Source organism: Microcaecilia unicolor, chromosome 5, assembly GCF_901765095.1.
Source record: "Microcaecilia unicolor chromosome 5, aMicUni1.1, whole genome shotgun sequence".
NCBI classification, from domain to species: Eukaryota; Metazoa; Chordata; class Amphibia; order Gymnophiona; family Siphonopidae; genus Microcaecilia; species Microcaecilia unicolor.
In genome coordinates this window covers 342,523,535-342,531,900 of record NC_044035.1, presented here as the reverse complement: position 1 = coordinate 342,531,900, position 8,366 = coordinate 342,523,535, and positions in this window count along the sequence as shown.

The following is an 8,366-nucleotide window of genomic DNA, read 5'->3' as shown; positions in this document are numbered from 1 at the left end:
CGTGAACAGACACTTCACATCTACCCGTTCAACTCCACTCAATATTTTACAGACCTCTATCATATCTCCCCTCAGCCACCTTTTCTCCAAGCTAAAGAGCCCTAGCCGCTTTAACCTCTCCTCATAGGGCTTTTGCTGTCCGCCGCCAGTGTTAAACCTGAATATTCAATGCCAGGCCATTTCCAGCGACCAGCATTGAATAACCAGGGGATTTTTAACCAGTTAAGCCGATATTCAGTGCTAACCAGTTAGCTTTTTAGCAGTTAACGATAGAACAGCTATTTATCAGGCTATTTATGCACAGAACACGGCAGCTAGGCTCATCAATGGAAAAACACGATTCGAAAGCGCGAAACCCCTCCTCCAAAACTACACTGGCTACCAATCAAAGCACATATTGCCTTCAAGATTTGTACTCTGGCACACAGAATAATCCACGGCCTAGCTCGGACAACATGACCGAACTGATCGACTTACTAATTAGAAACACAATTAAATCAGTGAGATCGTACCTAACCCTTCACTTCCCCAGATGTAGGGGCCTTAAATACAAATCAACATATGCCCCCAGTTTCTCCTATATATGCACCCAGCTATGGAACGCATTGCCAAAAGACATGTCTTTCTGTCTCTCTCTCTCTCTCTCTCTCTGTCTCCTTTGAAGCTTTCCCTCTGGCCAATCCCTACCGTCTCTAACATCACTTCCAGTTTCTGCATGGGTGGGACGGATCAGAGGGAAAGCTTCAAAGCTGTTGTAAACTGCTGTTTACCGCCGGGTACGCATAGAAAATATTTCCTACCACGTGTTTTTGGCACGTGCCAAACTCAGAATTATCACCAATTTTAAAGTTAACACGTGCATTGCACACTTGGCATCTGGTCTGCATTATTCATATGCCATTATGTCATATATGGATTAGAGTAACAGAGAGGCAGGTTGTCCACCCACTCGCCACAAGCATGCAAAATCTGAGAGCACTTCATTGACTCTCTCTCTCCACTGCTCTTGCATCATTTCCACTGCGCCTTCACGCTTTCAGAGTGTCCATGACAATGGACACCTCTGCGACCCCAGTTAGGGATGAGGTCATCGTTAGCTGATCGGCTTTATGGAATTGTGCAGAAACCTCAGTGGAGCAGCACAGGCAATGTAAAGGAGCAGAGACAGAGGAGTCGAACGCATATGACTAGAATGAATTGACTGGAAAGGATATCTCATTTTTAGGATATTACAGAAAGCTGTATTTTATTTGTATGATGACTTCATTGTACTTTTACTGATGTTTGTCACACTAGGCTATTTCTGGGGAAAGCAGTTTAGACATATAAAATCAGAAAAAGAAATAACCTTTAGCAAACGCCAAAAATTGATCAAAAGTAAATCTTTCATTCACTTGCTTCATGCTGGGAGGAAGGAATCCTTTAAAATTAATAACACCTAGTATTGAACATGTCTCCCATGCCCCAACAGTTTTTTTTATTTTTTTGGATTTTGCTCACACCTTTTTCAGTAGTAGCTCAAGGTGAGTTACATTCAGGTACACTGGATATTTCTCTGTCGCAGGAGGGCTCACAATCTAAGTTTGTACCTGAGGCAATGGAGGGCTAAGTGACTTGCCCAAGATCACAAGGAGCAGTGGTGGGACTTGAGCTGGCCATCTCTGGATTTCAAGATTGGTGCTCTAACCACTAGGCCACTCCCCCACTATTGTACACAGTAAGGGCAATGCCAGAAATTGGACACCCACATTTATATGTGCATTACATGCATAAATCTTTAGAATGCTAGCATTTACATGCGTGTGTGTGCACATACTTGTGCAAATGCTATAATTTTTCCGAAGTGTTATTCTGCGGACACCCACTTAACTTACATAGTATGTATTTGGGAACATACACATGGGTAGACAACATAGAGAAAAATCAGGGACAATCAAGAAGATGAGATTGAGGAGACTGGTGTTCCAGCACAACATAAACTTTTTTGAAGTATCCAAAGTATATTTTTCAACAGTGTTGGATCATCTCCATTCATGGAGTCTGTGGTGGTCAGATTCAGTGTAGATCCCTAAAGTTATTGACATCCCCCCCCCCCATTACTAAACCACACTAGCAGCTGGTGGTGTGCTAATGCCAACACAGTCCATTCACTTTGAATGGGCTGTGTCAACATGGCTAGCATGACTTAGTGGAGGAGTGGCCTAGTGGTTAAAGCACTGGTCTTACAATCCAGCAGTGGTCAGTTCAAATCCCACTGCTGCTCCTTGTGATTTTGGGCAAGTCACTTAACCCTCAATTGCCTCAGGTACCAACTAAGATTGTGAGCCCTCCTGGGACAGAGAAATATCCAGAGTACCTGAATGCAACTACTGAAAAAGGTGTGAGCAAAATGCAAACAAATAAAGGGGCAAATGTATATCAGATCTGGTAAATTTTTCCCCAGTTCAACGGAGGAATATTTTGACAATCTCTGTCCAGAAAATCCAGGAAAAATCTGAGGCAGGCTTTATTTCAACTGGCTTGAGTGTAGGCCTGGAAATGCCTACACAATTCTACTAATGAAGTATTTAGCTGTAATCAGCCCTTACATTCTCCTATCTACCTCCTCAGTCAACGGTATGGTTTCAAGGTACAAGACAGTAATCACTGCACTGTTAATGAAACTTATAGATCAATAGACTAAGTAGTACCACATACGGCTTTCTGTAATCAAAGTTCATTAGTAACAATTGCCCTTTCATTGGCCAACACACACCATTGTCTACAGTAAATGTTTCACTTGCAGTTCAAATACCAAGTAGAGAACAATGCGGACTTTTATTGATGTATTACTCTTGTACAAAATACCAAAATAAACAACAGTGGACACTATCACAACTTTCTTCTCAACAGAAACTGAGAATGTAAATGTGAGGAGCAAACACAAACTATATAAGTTCACAATCTTCAAAAAAATGGAGGAAAAAGAAGACCTCAGCTGGCTGTGATCGTCACAAGACGAAATCAACATCCATCCCATAAGGGAAAACCAGTTCTTTCATATATGCAGCTCACAGTTTCGTTCAGCATACAAAAAACCTCCTTCAAATTCCAAAAATTACTTATCATTGCTTCCTACACAATACAAAACATTGACATATGTTCAACTGAATGGTGCACGGAGACAGATTGTATTGTGTAGGAAGCACTGAGAACTAGAAGAGAAGAATTTATTTATTTATTTTTTTAAGTAGCTAGGAAACTGACCTGGGGGCATGAAGTCTGATCCCTTACCACAGATCCTGCCCCATCCTCCTCCCTACGCACGTTTCCGAAGTTCACTCATTTTCTTTTGGATTTCAGGAGGTTAGACTTAAGGACTTCCTAAGTAAGAGGTGAAACTCTAGGGCACGGCTATCCAACCTCGGCCCTCGCCCAGTTGGGTTTTCAGGATTTCCACAATGGATATGCCTACGATCTTTTTTGCATACAGTGTAGGCATTACATTTGCATATTCTTTGGAGAAGTCCTGAAAATCTGTGTTGGGGACCTCAAGGACTGAAGTTGGATATCCCTGCTCTAGGGCATAAATCACAAAGATAGCTGTCTGATGCTTTGGGGTTACAGGTCTTATCTGCATTTTGGCTGGAGTCAAGCAGTGCTTGGTGCTCCCTCTTGCATGCATGCTTCCACTGGCTTTCCTGTAAGAGTAAAGAGGTGTGGTCCACTCTTAAAGGTTATCAATAGAAATCAAACAAAATAAAACATGGAAAAGAAAATAAGATGATACCTTTTTTTATTGGACATAACTTAATACATTTCTTGATTTGCTTTCGAAGGTTGCCCTTCTTCGTCAGATCGGGTTCTACATGGAACGTTGCTATTCTTTGAGATTCTGCTGTGGAATCTTGTCACTCTTTAGCATTCCGGAATCTTGCTATTCTTTGGGGTTCTACATGTAGAGAGGTGTGGTAGCCGTGTTAGTCCACTCTTAAAGGTTATCAATAGAAATCAAACAAAATAAAACATGGAAAAGAAAATAAGATGATACCTTTTTTATTGGACATAACTTAATACATTTCTTGATTAGCTTTCGAAGGTTGCCCTTCTTCCTCAGATCGGAAATAAGCAAATGTGCTAGCTGACAGTGTATATAAGTGAAAACATTCAAGCATTACTATGACAGTAAAATAGATACTATTGGAGATTCTACATGGAATGTTGCTACTATTGGAGATTCTACATGGAATGTTGCTATTCCACTAGCAACATTCCATGTAGAAGGCTGCGCAGGCTTCTGTTTCTGTGAGTCTGACGTCCTGCACGTACGTGCAGGACGTCAGACTCACAGAAGCAGACGCCTGCGCGGCCACATTGGTGATCCGCAAGGGCCGACTTCTACATGGAATGTTGCTAGTGGAATAGCAACATTCCATGTAGAATCTATAGAAATCAAACAAAATAAAACATGGAAAAGAAAATAAGATGATACCTTTTTTTATTGGACATAACTTAATACATTTCTTGATTAGCTTTCGAAGGTTGCCCTTCTTCGTCAGATCGGAAATAAGCAAATGTGGTAGCAGATAGTATATATAAGAGAAACATCAAAGCATTACTTTGACAGTCTGACAGAGTGGGAGGGTGGGGGTACGCATGGGGACATCAAAGCATTTCATTGATATTCTAACAGAATGGGTGTTGGTAGGTGAGAGGAAGGTAATAAACAGAGAAATAATGGAGAAACAGGCCAGATGCTTAAGACAAGATTCAATCTGCACAGACATCACATGAAAATAGCCGGTGCCAGTCAGGCCCCCACCCCTGTGGGCCAACACTTCACAAGACCAGAACACGGCACCAGTGGTTTCACAGTAAGAATACTGAAAGGTAATTTTAAAACAATACAGGAACGTAAGACCTTTGAAATAAGAATGATTGAATATTTTGACACCTAACAAACAGGACTTAATAAGGATCTGGGTTTTCTAACCCATTATAAACCATAAAGCTGTATTTCTCTGTTTATTACCCTCCTCTCACCTACCAACACCCATTCTGTTAGAATATCAATGAAATGCTTTGATGTCCCATGAGGGAGTCAGTCATTATGTGCTGCTTTTTATTCCACTCCGTTGTTTTAAAGAAAGTCAGCTATCCACATAATGTTTTCAATATTGGTGAAACTGAGAGATAAAAGGAGTAAGCAGTGTAATTACATGACCAAGGAGCAATGTAACAGAGAGTGTATGCACGGTACCTGCCATGGGACATAACTGATCTGATGTTTGGCGATATGTCAGGAAGCAATAGGCAACTTCAAAGCAGAAAAGTCATACAAAATGCAGTTTCATCACTTTGGGTAAATGGATTCACTCACTTGTGGCTTGGTCCTAGCTTGTAGAAAGGTTATATGATGATACTGGGAACAACAGCAGACTTGTGGAAGAAGTTGTGTCCAGTGCTGACCAATGTACACACTTCCTGCAGGATTGTGATTAGAAAAGCAAATCACATTTCTGTCAATCACAATCCTATCTTTATTTATTTATTTATTTATTGCATTTGTACCCCACATTTTCCCACCTATTTGCAGGCTCAATGTAGCTTACATAGTACCATCAAATGCGTTTGCCCAGTCGGTGGATAACAAATACAAAGTTGTATAGTGATCGTATGAGGTATAAGTGGAGGGTCGGAATGGATAAAGATTGCGTGTTGTCCTGTGCGATCACAGTCATGCTGTGTTGGTAGGTGAAGAGGGTTACGTGGGGTCGTTGGGGTAGGCCTTTATGAAGAGGTAGGTTTTTAGTGATTTCCTGAAGTTCCTTCCAGATGAACCTTTGCCTTTAAATCCCTCCGTTTGCTATACACAGCCTCCCCCATCTGCCCATAAGGTGGCTGTGCAGTTCATCTCTGGTGGTGATTGACTGTTTATATTGAGTAATTTGGTTTCACCCCACTCCTTTTGTCAATGATATGTAATTGTCCATGTGGCTTAATTAGAGGCTGCTCAGGATCCAACAGGTGAACCTTCAGCCATGCCCCCTCCCCAGGGGCAACTCGATGCCCTATTCCTCCCCTCCCATCTCCCTCCAGTCCAGTATCTCCCCTTCCCTTCTCTACCCATCTCCCAGGTGTACAGCATCTCAGGTGTACAGCATCTCACCTTCCCCTTTCTACTCCCTCTCCCCGATGTAACCAAGATCCTTCCTTCTCCTCTCTATTCCCCTCCCAGGTGGTCAACATATTTCCCTTCCCTCTCTACCCCCTCCCCCAGATGGCCAACACTTTCCCTTCACCCTCTAACTGTCATGTCTCCTACCTCAATGGAAGCGGCGTCCTCGGGCTGCACAGGGTCCCGTCGACACGCACACGCCACTGCAGGGGTGTCAGCTCCACTGGTTCCCTGCTCCCTCTGCCCCGGAACAGGTTACTTCCTGTTCTGGGACAGAGAAAGCAGGGAAACTGTGGAGCCGACGCAGCTCCCAGCGACATGCACTCGGGGCGGTTCGGCCCTCCCGCCCGTTCTTCGCTGCTTTCCCATGTAAGTACGCGCTCCGGGGGGGTGCGCTCCGGAAAGGGGAGGGTGCGCTCCGGAAAGGGGAGGGTGCGCTCCGGAGGGGGGAGGGTGCGCCGTGCTGCACCAGGGGGGGGTGTGCAGCGGCGAGCCGCCCCGGGTGTTAGCTACCCTCGCTACGGCACTGGCACTGGCATTGCCCTGAGCCATATATGTGTAGTTCTTCTCTGGCTGCAGGCTCCACCTGGGTCTGCTCTTCCTCTGCCTGGCTTCCCTTGCTTCTCTCCTATTAGTCTTCCGGTTCCTCCTTCCGCTGCTCTTGTCCTTTGGCTGTGCCCCTTCTCCCTGCTGATGTCAGCCGCCAGCGCTTTATCAGCTGAGCTCTCCCTAGACTCCTTGCATTGGCTTCTACGTTGGTAGGTGTTACTTGCTCAGTAGCGTGCTTCTACTCTACTTTGTTCTTTGTTGCTGACTTTGTCTGTACCTGGATTACTCTTGTGTCTGCTGCTTGCCTACTGACCTTGCCTGTATCTGGATTACTCTTGTGTCTGCTGCCTGCCTACTGACCTTGCCTGTACCTGGATTACTCTCTTGCCTGCTGCCTGTCTGGCCGTCACGTTCATCACCCCGCTTCCTGCTCCATCTCGTAAGTCCTGCAGGCCACCTGCACCTAGGGGCTCAACCTCTGGGGAACGGCAGTCAGCGCAGGTGAAACCTGGGGTTGTCCGGCCGCCAAGCAGAACCTGGTCCGAGTACCGGGCTCGGCAGTGCTGTACTTGGTACAAGCACTCACAGGTCTGACATTAACTCTTACTTCCCTCCAAATGGCCAGCATCTCCTCTTCTCCAGTCTACCCCAATGTGGCCAGCATCTTTCCTTCACCCTCTATCTCCCACCAAGTGACCCAATATCTCCCCTTCTCCTCTCTACTCCAGGTGGCCAGCATCTCCCCTTCACCCTCTACCTCCCTCCAAGTGGCCAGTACCTCCCCTTCCCCTCTCTATCCCTCCCCCTAGCATATAATTTCCCCTTCCCTACCTCTACCCATATCTGTCTCCCTACTTCTTCCCTCCCCACTTCCAGGCTGCTGCCCTACCTCTTTCAGGTCCTGCCCAAAGTTGAAAGGAGACTTAGCACTGCTCAGGCACTGTAAGTTCACTCCTTCTTTCAAGTGATCTCTTGACCCAACCTCCATTATCAGGAAGTCTGTCTCAGAAGGGAGCAGAATATGGCAGTGCACCTCTGCTTATAGGGCTTACACAGCACTCAATCTTGTTTAAGCTTCAGGCTAGCTCGGAGGAAAGTAGACAATGGCAGCAAGAGGTCCAGCAGGAAGAAGGGGAGTGGAAGAAGGTTCTGTCATATACCAGAGCCGCACCGCAGCACCTCCTAGTGACAGGGCTGGCTCTGATCCTGAGTTATTCTACAATAAAGCTGAACTGCATGATCTGGAACTTCTTTGTTGGAATTGTCAATGGCCATAGAAGAAACTGGAGGAGCTTTTAGTATTAACACTGTAGGTGCCAGCTTTTCAAAATGATTGGGGCAGTTAAACACAACAGAAATTCTCCCTCCCCGGACACAATAAAGGAGGTTGCTCAAAATTGGGGGGTGCTCAGTTGATACCTGTGGTTAACACCAGCACCCACAATAGCAGCCTAGCTCTGCCAGTTTCTCCCTGTGATCTCCCTGTTTTTTCCAGGTTTATTTCTAGGGCCTGGATGTGTAGGGCAGTGGCGTAGCCATGGGTGGGCCTGGGTGGGCCAGGGCCCACTCTATTTGGACTCTGGCCCACCCAAAATTGTGCACTCTTGCTATGGTTTGCCGAGGTCCTCAAACCCCGTCAGTTGAAGATTTCCTCCTTCTC